Below are 19,314 nucleotides of genomic sequence, written 5' to 3' on the forward strand. Positions count from 1 at the left end.
AACAACACCATAACCATAATATGTCTGGTAGAAAATAAAATAGAGGATAGACAAATTAGACAGCTATGGGTGGATAGACAGACAGACAGACAGACAGACAGACAGACAGACAGACAGACAGACAGACAGATAGATAGATAGATAGATAGATAGATAGATAGATAGATGGATAGATGGATTGATTGATTGATTGATTAAGCACTTACTATGTGCCAGACTTTGTGCTAAGCACTGAGGATACAAATAAAAGCCAGACATTTCCTGCCCTCAAGGAGCTTACATTTTAATGAGAGAATATGATACCTAAAAGGGAGCTAGATGAAGGGAAGGGCATCATGATAACTAGATGATTTAGGTAAAATGAGATGAACACTTACCTATCATACAGAGCCTAGGGTGGTAGAGGGGTGAGGCCAAGTTCCAATGGGGAAAAGATGGGGATGATGGCCCAACATAGGAAGAACAACAGTTCACTTTTGTATCTGCATCCCTACAGGCTCATGAATTCACAAATCAGAGAACTCATTTGAACACATTTTGAATTCCTATCTCTAAAGTTTTGACTCTAGCAGAGGCCAAAGAACCACTTGCCCAGGATTTTGGAGAGAAGATTGCTGTTCAGGCATGCAATGGATGGTCTCTAAGTTCCATTCTATGGCACCGCCTTTCCTTCAGTAGAAAGTAAGCCTTCTAATCAGTCTTCCCACCTCAAGTCTCCCCCTACTCCAATGCATCCTCCGTGTTGCTGCCAAAGTGATTTTCCTAAAGTGAAGGAGAGTTGGTTTCATTCCTCTCCTCATTCTAGTAGTTCCCTCTTGCCTCTAGGCTCCAGTATGATCTCTCTCTCTTTTAAAGTCCTTCACAATCTGGCCCCAACCTACCTGCCACCTTATTATATATTACTCTCTTTCCCACATTCTTTGATTCAGTCAAACTGGCTTTGCTGTTTCTCACACATGACATCTCCAGTCTCTTCATCTTTGCAATGGCCATCCCTTATGCCTCAAGTGCATGACCAGCTCACATCATCTTTCATTTCCTTCAGAATTCTGCTCCACCAATACCTTCTCCATGAAACCCTTCCTGCCCCCTACTCTTTCCCACCCCAATTAGATGCTGTCGCACTTCTGCACAAAAATTTCCTTGGGTTTATTTTGTATATGCTAGCACATAGATATTGTATTGTCTCCCCGCAAAAGAATGCAACCTCCTTGATGTCAGTCTGGTTAATTTTTTATGTCTATATTCCCATTAATCAGCACAGTACCAGCCACATAGTAGGCACTTAATAAATGTTTATTAAATTTAATTGAATCAGGGACTGCTTTAATCCATGATTAAGGAACTTGGGGGAGGGAGCATGTATATTCCTTAATCCCATTAAAGTATTTACCCCACTCTTCTGTAAACACAAGGGACTTCCAGGATGGAAAGACATCCACAATTGTATTTGGGTTGTTTTTTTTTTTCCTCATGTCACTGAAAGAGCCTTTATTAAAATCCTCTTCTGAAGCATCATTATGACATGGAGGTTATCCTGGGTTCTCAAAGGTTAAGCCAGCAGAGCTCAGGCTCTGGCAAATTCTATAAAGCTGTAAAGAATTTTAATATGGGCCCAGCAATAGACTGGATGTGTGTCATCTAAGGATGAGCACAGTTAAGTTAAGAAAGGCACATTGCCAGAAGGTTGACACTAAATAATGACTTTTTTTTTGGTCATAGCAAGTTATGAAATTATCTACTCAGGTGCTGATGTAGCCTGAATTGGTAGAGAAAATACCTGCTATGATGAAATCATAAATCCTTTAATATTTTGAAAGTTTCAGAAAAATAGAAATTGATAAACAGAATTTCACTTTAATAATAATAATATTTATATAGCAAATTAAGATTTGCAAAGTACTCTGTTCTTATTATCTCAATTGAGCCTCACAACAACCCTGTAAAGTAAGGGCTATTATTATCTCCATCTTACAGATGAAACTGAGAAAAGTTATATGACTTGCCCAAGGTCACATAGTTAACAATTGTCTAAGGAAGAAACTTAGCTCTTCCTGACTCTGTAACAAGCATTGTACCCACAATATCATCTAATTGCCTAATTTTACATACATAACTTTATTGCATAATCCCTCTGCATATGCAATTGCTTCCCTCCTCACCTATTCCCTCCCCACTTCCCACCCCACCCCAGCCACAAACAAACTGTACAGCATGAGATCAGGTATCAATGACCTTAAGGAGAGGGAGAAAAGAGCTTGGAGAATAACAAAACCACATAGGCAGCTTCCATTCAGTCTAGAATGGCCACAAAAGCACAAAGGAGCAGAAACTGAAAATGAAGACTAAGACAAACAGGGTGAGACATTGAGAAAAGCAGCCAAAACCAAGGCAGGTGAGACAGTTACTCACTCATAGAACCAAGATGGGGAGAGCCAGAATATAGAAAGAAGGAAACAGAAAAAGTCAAAGAAACAGTGATCTCTAACTGATAGTTTCCTTTTGAAAGAAAGTTGGATTGTGCCAGCCTTTTCTACCTTTGAATCTTAAAGGAAAAGTCCCATAGCACCTAATAGCTAAGACCTCACTTTTCTATTCCCATTCCATTTGATGACTGGTGGCATCTTATAATCCTTCACAGTTCACTCAGAAGCCAGGTCTTCCATGTTTTCTTTAATCCTGCCAACCAGACATAACCACTCCTTGCCCTATGCTCCCATAGCACTTTATACCTCCCTCAGGCCACTTAGCTCATTTGCCAGGACAGTATAGCAATTTCTGGCTGCCAGGCATTTTCTCTGGCTGTCCCCCATGCCTGGAACACTCTTCCTCCTCTGCTGCAGCTACTGACCTCTCTCCCTTCCTTTAAATCCCAACTAAAATTCTTTTATTTGCTGGAAGTCTTCCTCAAAATCTTTTAATTCTAGTGTTTTCCCTTTGCTAATTATTTCCTATTTATCCTGTATATAACTTGCTTTGTATATATTTGTTCGCATGATGTCTCTCCCATTAGATTATAAGCTCCTTGGGAGTAAGAATGGTCTTTTGCCTCTTTTTGTATCCTTAACACTTAGCATAATGCCTGGAACATAGTAGGCACTCAATAAATATTTATCAACTGAGTGAGTTATGTATATGCTTTACTTTCCTAACTAGATTACAAGTATATTGAGGGCAAGAATCAAGTTTTATTTATGGTTATACCCCTACTTCCACAGTACTTTGTACAGAGTAAATAACTCAATAAATGCTTTATGAATTGAAATGAATTTAATTCCATTGTCAAATCAACAAGCACTTATTCCATGCCTACCACTACACCAAGATCCAGATTTTATTGGTTTTGGAATACTGCCAACTCTCAATGTCAGTAGTAAAGAGGGACAGAAAGTGTCATATACAACTGAAGAATTGTAAATGTATCATAATGGCAAAGAAAGATCCATAATAAATTCTTCAGACACATAATACATGAATAAACACATAAAAAGTTGAGGAGGGGGGAACCTTCAATACACCATTCTAAAAATTCTCTGCCAGAATAAAAAATGACAAGATATTCCTGAAATGAACAGACTGCTCAGTCAAAAAGACCATCTTAAATTGTAGTGGCTAAATCATGCCCTTCAGAATAAGATATATTTTCCAGAAGTTTCTGAAAGTGGTCTCCATTTCCTGACTCCTTTCAGGATAATTAATTAAGCAACAATTAGCCACGCAAAAGTGAAAGAGAAAATAGCACAGAGAAGCTTATCTTAGATAGGAAGAAGTAACATCGTCTTTTTTTCTCCATTATTATTTTCCTTTTCAAAAATAAGAATGCTGACGATGATACTTATTAATGCTACATATCTGAAAATGATTTTTTTTAAAGAACCATTCAAAGTAGTAAAAAGGAAATGCTTTGGAGGCATTCATCTCCACTTTAGGAGGTAACAACAAATGATGCCAAGATTTATTCCTGCTGGGGGAGCAGGAGGGGAGGAAGAGGAAACTGCCCAAATAATAAATAAATGGAAGCATTAGAGACAATATGGTTCCTTCCCATAGGTATTTCACACTATAAAAGTTTATGCTGAAATACATATACGTCTAGATATTGAGATGAAATAAACAATAAGCAATTATATGCTTTTCAGGTCAAATTCTATACATTTGTCTTTGTTAACAGTCTGGATCTAGAATTTCACTGGTTTTTGAGAACTCCCAGTATGGAATACTCCCTCTTCTAATGCAGATTGGCTGAAAAGTGACTCTCACTTAGAGTTTTAGGATCACCTGAGGCACTGAGAGGTTAAGTGAATTACCCAGAATCACACTAGTGTGTTATCAGAAACAAGACTTGAACCCAACTGTTCCTGACTCCAAGAGCAGCCCTTTATCCACCATACCACACTTTATTTTTTTTCTAATAAATTTTATCGATGCCTTTTTGTTTTTACTTCACATTTCTGGATATTTCCCTCCCCTCAATTGAACCTTGCCTGGTAGCAAAGAAAAAGCATTAAACAAAAGCCACTGTTAACAGTGACATTTGACAACCTGGTGCTAAATCACAAGGAGACAGCCTGCCCCTGGGTCAGGGTTTTATATGTAGCAGAACAACTATCTCCTAGATAATAAAATGAAAATACAAAATCAAGTAAAGTATTTTTAGAGAATTATCAAAGAGTATTGTAACTGCAGTTGAATTACTAGTTTCAGGTGCTTCCTTCCTAACTGTAATCAGAATTAGCCCTTCAACGTTTCTTATAGTTAGACACAGGACTGAATGTGTGTGTGTGTGTGTGTATTACACATAAATATTATAGGGGGGGCAGTAAAGATTCTACAAGTTAGGTTCTCTCTGATCCTCAGCTTCCTCAATTGTTATATTGGGGAGATGACTAGAAAAATCCCTATCTCCTTAAAGCTTCAATTCTTAGACAGTTGTAATTTTCATACCTTAGATAGAATTACAGAATCTCAGTTTTGGAGGGGGCCTTCTGGGGTCATCTGATGCATCATCATGCATCTGAAAGGAATGTCCCTCTACAATATTCCCAGTAATGGTCAACTAACCTTCATCTGGAAGCAGCTCACTCCACTTCTGGACAGCTCCAATTGTCACAAAGTTTTTCATTCCATTAAATCTGAATCTGTTTTTCCCAATTCCACCCTCTGGGGCCAAAAAGAACAAATTTACTCCTTCTTCATGTGACAGTAGCATTTGCATAAGAGTGATTAGAATAATTCTGAAATATCAGATTAAACTCTAATCCTTACCAACTGAGACACAGGTATCTTTCTAAACTTCATAGTTCCCACTCTATAAATGATAATGATATTTACAAAATGCCTTTCATGTAATGCTCCATTGGGCCCTATCTACAATAATACTGTAAGATAGAGAGAGGGCAGGTATTTTATAGGTTCATATTTTAGAGATGTGTAAACTGAGGCATAGAGAGTGTTTTAGGTAACATAGCTACTAAAGGCAAAAGCCTGGATTGGAACCCCAGCCTTCTGATGTTTAATCCAATATTCTTTTCACTATGCCATATGTAAACAGATGAAAAAAAAAATAACTGAATAGGGAGAGAAATACATTAAAAAATGAACAAAGAAAGAAAAAAAATATAAATTTTCCTTCAAAAAATAAAGATAAAATTGTTTCCAACTCTCCTCCATCCTAAACACTTTGGTGTCTTCCTTTTGTCACTTTGTGAAGTGATGTGATTATTCCAGGGGCACATGAAGGGTGCCTGATAGTGGATCATATGAAAAAGAGGGAGTTAGGTGGCACAGTGGGTAGAAAGAACAGGAATTAGAAAGACCTGCATTCAAATTCTGCCTCAGACTTGTTAGCTATATGATCCTGGGCAAGACACTTAGCCTGTCTATATCCTCATTGGGAAAAAAGATATGATAATAGCACCTACCTCCCAGCATTATTGGAAAATTCATATGAGTTAGCATTTGAAGCATCACTTTAAAGTCTAAAATAGCCATCAATGTTTATTGTTTTTTAAAAAAAAATAATAAAATGAAAGTGCCATGAGGGCAAGGACTTTCATTTTTGGCTTGCCTAATGGACACTTAATAAATTCTTGCTGAAATGAATTGAATTTGAAAACAAAACAATTCAAGATCTAAATATCATTAAATTATGCAGATAAACTGAGGCAGTTGTTTTTTGGGTTTTGGTGGGGGTTTTGTTGCTGATAAAATTAAGAGAAAAACATCATTATTCCAAGTCAAACCAAATCCTGTTCTATCCAGAAATGGCAGCATTATATCAATTTCATTTCCAAATTCACTGACCCATTTTACCTTCCACACAAATGAAAAATCATGCATCTTAAACAGCTCAGTTTGGCAGCAGGGGGATGGATTGGATGACCTCTTCATGTCCCTTTCAGGGCCGAGAATTCCAAGAAATGTGTACTGCCTTACTATATATAGACTCCACTGCAACTAGATCCAAAGGATTTTAGGAGCCATTGAAATGGTAGGTGAGTGCACATATGTGTTTCAAAGTAGCAGTGCTCCCAGATCACATTAATGGAAAATTATGCTCTCCACTTACAAGTGAGGAATTTAGCAACCAGATGTTTTACATGGTGGGCAACAAGGTGCCAAAACCAAATTCTAACATTAACTACTTTAATTTTGCACATTCTCAAAGGCTGCCTATGTCCTCAGTGAATAATAATATAAACCTCATAATCAACAGCATTCTAGGAGAACTCATTCATTTCTCAATATATTGAATTCTAAAGAACCTTCATGTTCTAAGTTGAGGAACCTGAGAACCTTTCTCTTAATACACTGAAGAACTCACATAAGGCATTTTAACTGATTGAAAGGAAATTTGATTAAATAATCATAGTCTCCCAAAGAAAATACTATCACAAATACCTACACTTTCAGATTTTAGCTTTCCAGAGTCTGATCCACAATAAGCATAGTTTGATGCAGAGATAGGCAGAGACAGAGACACACAGAGAGAAACAAAGAAAAAGAAAGAAAAAGTGAGAGATGGATAGGGAGAAACAGAGATAGAGTGAATGAAAGAGAGGAGATTGAGAGAGATAGAAAAAGAAAAATCCATACTGGAACAGAGAAAGGAGGGAGGAGAGTCAGAGAGACAGTAGAGACAGAGACACAAAGAGAAAAAACTCAGAAATATTAAAAATTCAAATTCAGGACAGAAATCGAGGAGAATGAAAAAAGTTGTTAGAAAAAAATATCAATATTCATGACTGTATCTGTGAACAACCCCATTTACTTGATTCCTTAATTTTCAGTTGACATAGAATATTTTAAAATATTTACCATCTTAAAAACAAAACAAAAAAAAAAACCCAGCAACTCATTAAAATATGAACATAACAGAAATCAAATGTTAGAAGTGACCCAATAACTCAGAAGCGTCTGGACTATAAAATGTAATGTCACTTAGTTGGGGTTTTTTTAATAAATAAAAAAGTGAAGATGCTAATTCTGCTGATGAAGATATTGTGTTTCCCCTCTTGTGCCCTATTCATTATGCAAGGCTGCAGAATATGAAGTGTAGATGTGTGATCTGGGCGATCTAATGATCTCCCACACCTGCTCATCTGGTACAATTTTAATTAACACTCCAAGGAGGTTTGTCAAGAGTAATCAAAAACATTGTCGCTTATAAAGCTGTGGCAAGAAATCAATAGTTTTCATCAGAAAAGGTAAGGTCTGGCATAACTGGACCATTTAATTGCCTCGTTCCAATAAACAAAAACTGCACATTTTAATGACTCGATTCTGGAGATCAATATCTAACCACATATTGCATTCAGCAGCAACATGTGGTGGGATATTCGGAGTCATTTCAATTCTGGATGAAGCATTCCTCTTTTTTATTTCCTCCCGAATGGCGATAGGTTGCTGAGCCCATGCGGGGCTATGATTTATGTCCAATGAGTGACCTCTAGGGCCGTAAGACTCCAACGGGTGACTAGTTCTCAATGGTAAGCTACTGGCACTTGACAAAGTGCCTGAAGCCGAATGAATTTACTTCTCTTTTCCTCAATCATCAACAGGCTCTGCCCTGACCCCCATACTGACTCCTATAACAAGATCTCCTGTCGGGGACTGAAAAATTTACTGTCATGTCGACTTTTCATTGAGCTCAAGTGAGTGCTTCTGTCACCTTCAGTGAACTGAGTCTGTAAAAGATTTAACTAAACACCAGCCACAGTTTAAAAGCTAAATAAGTACATTTCCTATGGAGGAGATAGCATTGCACAGCATCCAGGTTTTTTTGGAGAACACTTCTTTACAAAGTTCAATCTGGTATTGCCACTACTTTCTATTTGGGGGTGGGGGGCAAGGGTGTCACTGAATCTAGGCCTGGTTTCTTGAGCCATCGAACCTAAACTTCATGGGACCCTACCAGCCTTCAGGATTACTATTTGTTTAGTGTATATTAGGAGATTAGTGTTCACTGGCTACCCAAATGCTTTAGAAACAAGAGTTACAGCCTCATCAGTGACTAAAATGATGAAATTTTACACGACGACTTCGTATAAATAAACAATATGAGATCTATATTATATGAGCACATTCGGAGATTTATAGGATTATAGATCCTGGAAGAAAAAAAACCTCAGAGGTCATCTAATCCCATTCTACTCATGGGGAAACTGAGGATCAGGGAAGTTAGGTGACTTCTCTAAGTTCATACAAGTAATAAGTAGCAGAGCAGGGCTTTTCTACTATACCACATAATCAAGCAACATATAACCATGAATATATATATATATGTATGTATGTACAATCAAGCAATATATTGCCATGAATGTATATGCACAAAAATCTTTTTTTTTTTTGTCAAAACCTTGAAAAATAGACAGATGTTAAAAATAAGGACAACCTAGCCAAGAGCATTGAAACATGAACAATCAAAAAATATAAGCACGTATCCAAATATACACAACGGACATGACTTTGGACAGACTAGTTAAAATAATTAAGCAATAAAAACTAAAATCTCAAGAACCCTCTATATCAACAAGGAGGCAATTAAAAGGCTGACATTTGATGGTTTATTCCAACATCTCACTAAAGCCTTACGCAAAATTTCCACTCCCTCTTTAATTTTCAATTCTTCTCCCCTCCCTGCTTCACAGCTCCTGACTATTGGCTTTTACAATCTGTCCCTAGGGAGCGAGGAGTTATTACCCCTGTCGAGGGAAGAGAAAGGGATGTTATTCCCCTGTCACCCTCTCCAGCTCCAGTAGATTCCCGGCTCTGATCTATAGCCTTCATTGGAGAAAAGCGTCTGACATGCTGTTCGTTCTCAGTCCTGTCAGATCCATCTACCTGTGCTCCTGGCATTACTTACTGGAGTCAGAGTGACACACACAGTGTCACAAGAGTCAGGCCCAAAGAAAAAGTCTAGAATCAAACACCCCCCTGAGCAGCCTTTTCCTTTGGAGTAAATAGCAGAATGAAATGTCTACCATGCAAGGGTGCCAAGTTTCCTTGGGAGAGAGGCATTCAAAACCTTCCAGGCTCTCCATCCTTGGCATTTAGGTAATTGCAAAAGTTTCCAAGGAAAAGTCCTTCAGAATTGTACCAGGCTTGTTTTCCCGGCAGGCTACAAATATAGTGAAAGTTCTTGAACCAACTCACAAAATACTGTGGACAGGAAAGCAGGGGATAAACATTTTAACATACGCAACTGATTCCAATGCTAGTCTAAAGAGCTCTGGCCCCTCCCCTAGCTGGGAAATGTTATTTTCAACTTTAATTATTATAACCTGTTAGTAATTTCTCTGGCACTCTGGAAGTTTCTATTGGAAGCCACTTTTCACAGACTCAGGTTTCTCTTTCCTCCCAGGAGGCAGTGCTTGCTTAGAAGAGTGGATAGAGTGAGTCAATTAAATTTAGGAAGATTTGGGCTTAAATCCCATCTGTTGCTAGCAGAATGACCACAAACAATTCACATAACTTCCCTGAGCCTCAGTTTCCCCTATCTATAAGTGAATGTAAGAATACTTCATGGAATTGATGTGTTGTTTTTAGCATGTTTAGTTTGGGATTTTGGTTTTTTAATATATCAGCAGCTACTCTGCAACATACAGTCTGGAAGAATTGCCTGGGGGATTGAGAGAAATGCTACTACTAAATAATAAAAATAGTCAGCATTTATATGGGGTAGCGAAGTGGTGCAGTGGATACAGAATCAAGGAAAACTCACCTTCCTGAGTTCAAATCTGGCCTAAGATAATTACCAACTGGGTGACCCTGGGCAAGTCATTTAACTCTGCCTCAGTTTTCTCATCTATAAAATGAACTGGAGAATGACAAACCAACCCAATATCTTTGCTAAGAAAATCCCTAAAGGGGGTCACAGTCAGACATGCCTGAAAGTGACTCAACAACAACCAAAGCATTTATATAGTGCTTTAAGGTTTGCAAGGCACTTTATAAATATCATATCGTTCGATACTCACAGCAACCTATTAAGGTAAGTGCTATTATTATCCCCAACTTAGAGATGAAGAAACTGAGACAAAGTTTAAACGATTTGCCTGGGGTCATGCAGCCAGTATGTGTCACAGGCTAAACGCAAACCCAGATCATTCTGGAGACCAGATTCCAAAGTCAGCTCTTTATTCATCATACCATACTATATCTCTCATATGAGTTAATATATGCAAAAAAATGTAAGTGGCAGTGATTATAATAGGAGAAATTGCTGTCAATTATCTCAAAAATATCTTGATACTTTATATAATTAGTAAGGGGTTTTTCAAAAAAAAATTTTTAATTCCCTCAAGTGTGGGGGTTAGATAATTATATTATTAATAAAAATAGTAAGAAAATAAATACCTGCTATCAATTAATGTTAAAACATAGTGGTACTTTACACAATGAATAAGGATTTATTATAAAAATATAGAGGAGGGTGCCAAGGGGAGAAGGGTGGTAAGATAGTGGCAAACTGTGCTTCAGGGCAAATTGGATTCATCAATCTGTTTTTTGGTTTAGGTTGTATCTTGCTTCTTTATTCTTTGTCTTCATGTTTTTAAGTTAAAGTGGGCTAAAAATGAGGTCGCCATAGCTTAAGTAATGTATCAGAGCTGAGATGTAAACCAGATCTTACTTGTACTGACCCCCCCTCCTAGTCACTTCAGATAGAGCTTTCGTTTATTCCATGCCCCCAACAAAGTCAAAATTGGTGCTGATGGAAGCTATTATCACCCTAATTATCAGTGTTCTTTTGCCTCAAATAATCATGTATATATCTAGTTGCTAATGTGTTATCTCTGCCCCCCCCCCAAACTAGTGGAAGCTTCCTAGGGAAGGGAAGTTTCTTTGTTTTGCTTTTGTGTCCTTAGCACTTAACAAAAATCCATTGCACATAGTAGGTGTTTAGATTAGACTTAATTACAGGAAATAGGTTTTAGGCAAAGGTTGGACAAATCTGTCATATCCCAATCCCATGAGAGCACACCATGAAGTCATATGTTTGGGGTAACAATTCACTATTATTCGCAGAAAAGAGCAAAATAATATAGGTTTATTAGACAAATAGTACAAACATCCAGATTATCTTCCAGTACAGCCTATACTGCCCAAAGTCAATGGGTAATTGTTCATTCCCACAAGTACATACACACACATTCTCATCCACGTATTCCACAACATCTGTGAATGACCTGGCCTAAGAAGGAGAGGGAAGAGAAAACACAAAATTATATCCCCAAATTAAGCCAAAGAGGGTTTATGAAACAATTGTACAACCATAGTGAGTTATTTGTTAACAACTGGGTACAAATGCACAAATATTTCCTAGGCCTAGTAGAACTCAAATACTGCTTTGGATGGTTACAACAATCAAAATTCTGTTCCAGGGGACGTGTATGAACAACAGTCCTGTTTCTCTAGTATTGACCCAGCTCTAGTACTCCTAGTAGTAACATTTTATTGTGAGTAAATAACCTATTTCCCTGAATCTAACCTCTAGCGATTCTGAGGCACTAGGTGGGTAAAGGGGTATAAATGGCCTTAAGAGATCTGTATCCTAAACGATACTGTATAAGAAACACTCTTTTCTTTTAAAGTGCTTATCACCTATAACATAGATACAAGCCAAAAAGGTGTGTTTTAAAGCATGTTGAGCAAAGAGTTGTCTTTTGAAAAATGGACATTCAGGGATGTACCCTGACCTGGAAAAGAAACTCTTCATTCCATTTCCATCCCACAAACATTTATTAAGTTTCTACTATGTAAAAGCAACTTTGCTAGGTACTAAGAATACAAAACCAAAATGAAGCCATCCCTGTCTTCAAGGAGCTTACATTTTACCAGGGAGATACATCAGTTCAATAAATATTGATTAATCGACTACTGTATACCAGGCACTGTGCTAGGGATACAAATAAGAAAAAGAGACTGTCCTTGCCCTCAAGGAGGTTATAATCTAATGGGGGGGAGAGGGGAAGGAGAGACAACACACAAAAGGAAGCTGCAAAGTGCAGGCGAGATGGGAGCGGGGGAAGGATGGAGAGGAATAGGAGGGCCATATTGTTCCTGTAGAGGAGTAGCCAAGCAGGACAGCTGATGGAAACTGGAGTTACCAGGAAGGTTATGAGCCCTCTATAAAGGAAGGCTTTGGGAGGAGTTTAGAGCTCCTCCCTTCAGCTCTCCACTTAAGAGGAGCAGAAACAGGAAAAATGAGAAAGTGTAGAGTACTAAAACCCGAGCCATTCTTGGCTAGGAGATTTCAGGTGACTAGTTTATCCTGGTAGAGAGGGAGGGCATGTAATTACCTGGAGTCAAAGCCAAACAAAACAGCTGATGGAAAATGGAGAAAGTGTGAAAGCAAGCATCTATGTATAAAATATATGCACAGTATAATTTCAAGAGGAACAGAGTGCCAGGGAAATCAGGAAAGGCCTCATATAGGACATTGTACCTGAATTGCCCTTGAAGCAAGCTAAGAATTCTGGGGGCCAGATATAGTACATTCTAGACATGAGAGTTCACTTATGCAAAGGCCAACTTGATTCTGTGGGGAGAGATGAAAGGTCATATATGGGAACAACCAACCAGTCAGTTTGACTGACACACAAAGTAGAGAAAGGGTTTGGGTTTTCGTTGTTACTGTTCAGTTGTGTCCAACTCTTCATGATCCCATTCAGGGTTTTCTTGGCAGATACTGCAGTGGTTTGCCATTTCCTTTTCCAGCTAATTTTACAGATAAGGAGACTGAGGCAAACAGGATTAAGTGACTTGTCCAGGGTGACAATTAGCAAGCCTCTAAGACCAAGTTTTAACTCAGGAAGATGAGTCTTCCTGAGTGACTCCAAGCCCAATGCTCTATCTAGCGCACCACCTAGCTGCCCTGGAGAAATGGTAGTCCTATGAAAAGGACTGGAAAGGAAGGTAGTGGAGATTATGGAGAACTTTAAATGCCAGGCCTCAGAATTTGTATTTTTATCCTAAATTCAACTGAGAGTCTTTGAAGACCTTTTTTTTTTTTTAAGTAGAGGAGGTTGGGACAGCCAGGTAGCACAGCAAGTAAGAGCACTGGCTCCAGTGTTGGGATGACCTGGATATTGAATCCTGGGCTCAGACACTTAGCACCCACCCAGAAACACCTGGCCATTGTAACCTTGAGCAAGTTACTTAACCCCAATTGCTTAGGGGTGGCCAGGTGGCTCAGTGAGTAAGAGCACCGGCTCCAGGGTTGGGATGACCTGGATCAAATCCGGGCCCAGATACTCAGCACCACACCCAGAAATAACTGGCCATGTAACCTTGAGCAAGTTACTTAACCCTAATTGCTTAAAAAAAAAAAAGTAGAGGAGGTGACATGGTGAAGTCTATCTTAGGACTACCAATTTGGCAGCTGTGCAAAGGCTGGATTGAATTGGAGAGAAGCAGGACACAAGGATACCAATGAGGAAGCTATTGCATCTTATCTATTCCATGGCCTCTATTGTTCCTTTGGAGAGGGCCTGATCTAGAGTAAAGGAAATGTATGTGGACAAAATGAGATAGATTCAAGAGATGTTCTGGATATAGGAACACCAGAACTTGACAACTAATTGGCTACAGGGATAGAAGAGAGAAGAATCAAAGAAGTCTCCAAGGCTGCAAAGCTGGATGATAAAAGAATGGTGATATAGGTACATTCATATACACATATGCATACATATCTATATCCAAGTACATAGATAGAGACAAATCTATGTAGATTTAGATGTGTAGATATCTATGTAGATACAGATGTATTCATATGTGTGTGCATATGTACACTTGCAAAAGGTGTTCAACCACTGTCACAGAAGATGACCAACACAGAGTTCAAATTACAGCAAAAGTCTCTATAGATGGTGAAGTCCTACAGATGCTTCTATCTACAAATGATATTGGGATCACTGCACTCAGCTACAGGACGCTGCAGAGCCTATGAGAGCCATAGCCACTCAAAGACTTTGGCCCAACCATCCACACAGGAAAAAGCAAGTGGATGAAGAATGTTGATTATTCTGAATACAGTAAGGTAGAGCAGATTATTCTGCCTAAAATGCACAAAGTTGGTCCATCAGTATGGATAACTTCATCAGAAAATCAGATGGATCTGGGTCCAAAACTGAATAGGAGAAAAATGAGCCAAATGCCATTTAAAAACCACACCATCCTTGTAATGACCCTATGCTTCTCCCTGAAATAAAGGCTCATCTTTTTAGCATCAGTGTTCTTCTGATGGCTGTGAACATGGAAAAATCTGACAAACTTGAAGTTTACCTGATAAACACTGAGGAAGCACATGGTAAGTGTGAATAAGCTGTAAAATAAATAAATAAATAACTGCTCCAGAGAAGCATGTAAGGAATCCTATCCAAGAAGTATGTAATATAGGAAAAGAAGGTAGGCCAGTCATGTGGAAAGAGAAAGCAATAACAAACAATCTGTATGCTTCCTCCACTAGTATTTATGAAATGGCCAGAGATCCAGGGACAGGAAGACCCCTGGACCAGTGGATAGACCCCCTCTGTAGGGTCTATGAGAGGATTGGGAAACAAATGCATGGGAGGAGGTGTAGACGGATTGCTATCTTCACTAGCAGATAGAGAACTCATACCAGTTAAGACCACAGATATATTAAATAGTTAACAGTACCTGCCTATAGACTTTCATTCAAAGATCAAGAATTCATGATCTCTATGTTAATGGAGCTTGCAATCTAGCAAATGGAGAGATAACAAGCCCTTCCCTTTTGGACAGCACTTCATTTTGTAACTCTGTAAGTCACATCTAGGTAACATCGGGTAGTAGAGTAAATTATATAGAGTTGGGTGTTATAGTACACAACTTATTTCCTCTAGTGATCTTATCTGCCTCCTAGCCTGTAACCTCTGTGACACCAAGGCCCATGACTCATCTAAACTCTCTACGTCACCTGCTGTCACTCACCATTCAGTGGATTCAGTTGTGTCCAACTCTTTGGATCCCATGGACCATACAGCCCATGCGGTTTTCTTGGCAAAGATACTGGAGCAATTTGTCATTCCCTTTTCCAGTGGATTAAAGGAAACAGAAGTTAAATGACTAGCCCAAGATCACACAGCCAGTAGGTGTCCACGGTCAGATTTAAACTCAGGTCTTCCTGACTCCGGTCCCAGTGCTCTATCCAGTGTGCCACTTAGCTGTTATTCCCTAGCAATACAGAATTCATACAGTAGGTTCTTAATAAGTGCTGGGTAAATGAATGGATGGCTATACAAGTAACCATGCTTTCTTAAACAATTCAGTGGGCTCAATGTGGATACTCCTCACAGACTGAAACTTCTATAAACCTCGTCCTGCAAATTATTCATTCATGGGTTTCCAATAAATAATCAGACAGCTCTTCTCTGGTTGTTTTAAGATCTCCAGGGATACAGCACTTTAGGTGTCTCTGCTACAGAGCATCTTCTCATTTTGTTTTGCACATACCTTTGGCAGGCTAATGGACCTTTTCTCAGAATAATGTTCTTAAATGCACAAAATAAAATGGGATCACAATGGTAGCCAATTGTACTGGAATTCCAGTTACCAAAACATGTTTTAGAACAAGTTCACAGGCCCCCAGGTTTCCAGGGATTCTTAAATTCTTGCTGTCTTCTCTCTTATTTATAACAAGAGTACATGTGAAGAACCACAGAATTGAAATCAAGCTACCCAAGCCTGAGTCACGGTTCTGGCACTTAGCAGCTATGGGACTGGGCACATGTTGCATTGGATAATAACACATACTACCTACCTCAAGAAGGGGTGAGAAAAGCCTTTTAAAAAAACCCAAAGGGCTAAATAAATGTGAGCTGTCATTAGCAGGACAGACACTGATTCAAACAATCATTTTTATACATGTTGTCACTCCCAGTGTGGAAATTGTCTCCACCAATGCAAACTGGCAACTCATCTGTAACTTACAATCTTAAAGAATTCCTGTAGAAATTATGTAACGGGGTAAGTGTTTCGGCTATGGTCACACAAGTCAGCTGTAGGACCTGAACCCAAACCATCCAAAGTAGGCCCTCTATCAACTATATCATACTGCCTCCCCAGATCACTATTGCTAATCATTACTGCAGTAACTATGATACAGAATAAAATTTTATAGAGCCTGAGGAATAGAAACTCCAGTCAAGCAAGCCTGACAATATAAAATCTTCCCATTAGTTATTAAAAGAAACTGTACCCTCCTGCTTGATTTAAAAACAAAAGGCTTTTTTTTTCTGATACCATCTTATACCATCTCTCACAGCTAATCACATGGAGGAAAAAAAGGGAAACACCATATCAATTGTTTGTCTGACAAAAGGCTCCAGTCAAAAGATTGAACATTTTTCCCTCTCTTATCTCAGAAGATAAGTTCTCAAGTCACTTTTCTTTGTTTTTGCCGTGATACTTGAGTTTTTTACACTATTCCAGGTCTCTTCTGAGACTGAGGTGAATTGGGATATTTTCCATTTATTTTGGAAGTAGCTATTCCTGACACACACCTGCATTGAAGCCAAATTCACAGTCCCATTCACGTACTGTTAACAGAGAAAAATTAAAGGGAGGGTGGGGTAGGGATGTAAATTATTTCATAAATAGGATTTATCATTCATATGAGCACCCTTTTTTAAAAAAAGGAAAGGGATTTTAAACTCTTCCTCTTCATTAAGAGAAATGTAAGGCCACTGTTCTGCTTTTGGAGTGGGGTGGTCTCTAAGTATTGTCTGAGGGCCACCCAGAGAAGTTCGGAGAGGCTTATCACCAGCATGATGGCCAATAGGTGATGAATGGAGGGAGTAGGGGAAGGACAGCCTATAAAAGCCTGGAAATGTCATAATATGCATCACTGTAGTTAAATACAAGGAAGAGGAACTGGACGATGGTTTCATTGGTATAGGAATTCCTGGAGGCGGAAAGCCCCTCTTACTAGCCAATGGTAACCCTTTTTCTGTAACTTAGAGAGATACCTTGAGTGTTAAAATGACTCACCCACGTTCACATAGTCAGTGCGTTTTAGAGTTGGCAAACCCAAGTCTTCCTTGCTTTGAGGGCAGCTCTCAATCTATTATGTTCATTTCTGTAAGTACTAACACAGATGAAACCATGGATCCTTAAAATATTTATAAGAGGCCTGTTATATTGACTCAGATATTCATGCATCTAACAAAACAGGCTTTTATTTAAATGAGGTTTTCGATTTAAAATGTCTTACCCATTAATAACACTCACATTTTCATCTTAGAAATTGGAATATTTAGAATTCCATGAATAAATGTGGTATCTTGTAAATATATATGACTTGGCAGCTAGGTGGCACAGTTCTTTTAGGAGCTAGATAGCACTGAAACTACAGTCAGGAAAAGCTGAGTTCAAATTTGACCTCAAATACTTACCAGCTGTGTGACCCTGGGCAAGTCACTTAGTTTCTGTCTGCCTCAGTTTCTTATCTGTATAATGGGGATAATAATAGCACCTACCTTCCAGGGTTATAATAAGGATAAAATGAAATAATATTTGTAAAGCATTTCACAAATCTTAAAATCGTTATATTTTACTAAATGTAACAAAAATCTTCCAATGTGAATATTTTATAAAAAGGAATGGAAATATTTGACCAACCAAAAAATTATACTAAAACAAAAATTGGATTTGGTTGTTTTTTTAATAGACTCACTCCCCAGAGGTTTTTGTCTTTGAAAATCTCATAGCTGTTTAGAACCAATGTGAGTAGTTTTGAAGCTTTTGTTTTACCTCTTTTTGTGTACATGTGTTTTAGGAGAGTTTTTTTGGGAAGGGGATAGAAATGATAAAAGTCTTTGAAATTAACATTCATTTTATGTGAAACATGCTACCTTGGATAAAAACAGTTTTCAAAACCAGAGAACAAGTGAACAGACTTTTGGTTCCATGAGTAGAATCTAATACCCCCTTAAACCTTGGAAAATCAACATGAAATGCATTCTAAATCACCTAGGGCAGGCCCTAGCACTGAAGACCTCCATCAAGCTTATTAAATATTCTCCACGTAATCCATTGATTTCTTTATGGAAATCTAAAACAGTAATATTTCAAAAGCAGTTGGAGCTTTCAGTACTCTAAGTATGGAATTATTATTCACCTGTATTCTTCAGGATCATATTTAACTCCCCCAACATGACCTCTGGGTACAAGTCCAAAGCATAGAATACTTAGTCAGTGATTCACACATGGCCTCCAATGCCATGAAAGCCATCCTTTGCTGCTCTGTGCAGATTTCTTATTTTCAGTGGAGAACATGCACACCCATGTGACATAAATTATCTGTCAAAATTGGTAATGAAGTCATAACAGATTCATATATGTTTCTGAATACATTGACTTTGGAAGTTTATTTCCTCAGGGTTTTAAGAGGTTGGAGGAATGAACGTACCACCACGAATACATCCACAGGTCAGAAATTTGTTTCTTGAGGATTTCCTAAAATGAAACTGATTACAAGGCAACAACATCACAGATTTAAAGCCAGAGGGCATTATAGTGGAAGGAGCCCTCTACCAGAAGGCAGGAAAACTTCCCTAGCACTAACTGATCATATGACCTTGGCATGTTCAATCATCTCTCTGAATGTCACTTTTCTTACCTTTAAAATAAAGGTGATGGATAAAATGATCCAGATAGTCTTTTCTAGTTTCAAAATAGAATTTTTGTGCTGCTGTTTAGGGCTAGCCTGATAGAACAGACATGTTATTCTATGTATTAGACCCTTAAAAGAAAGGAACTCAAGACTAAAATTATACTTTTATTTATCATTAT

This window comes from Petaurus breviceps, unplaced genomic scaffold, assembly GCF_028583685.1.
Source record: "Petaurus breviceps papuanus isolate PSGF00001 unplaced genomic scaffold, PetGlider_PUasm1.0 90895, whole genome shotgun sequence".
NCBI classification, from domain to species: Eukaryota; Metazoa; Chordata; class Mammalia; order Diprotodontia; family Petauridae; genus Petaurus; species Petaurus breviceps.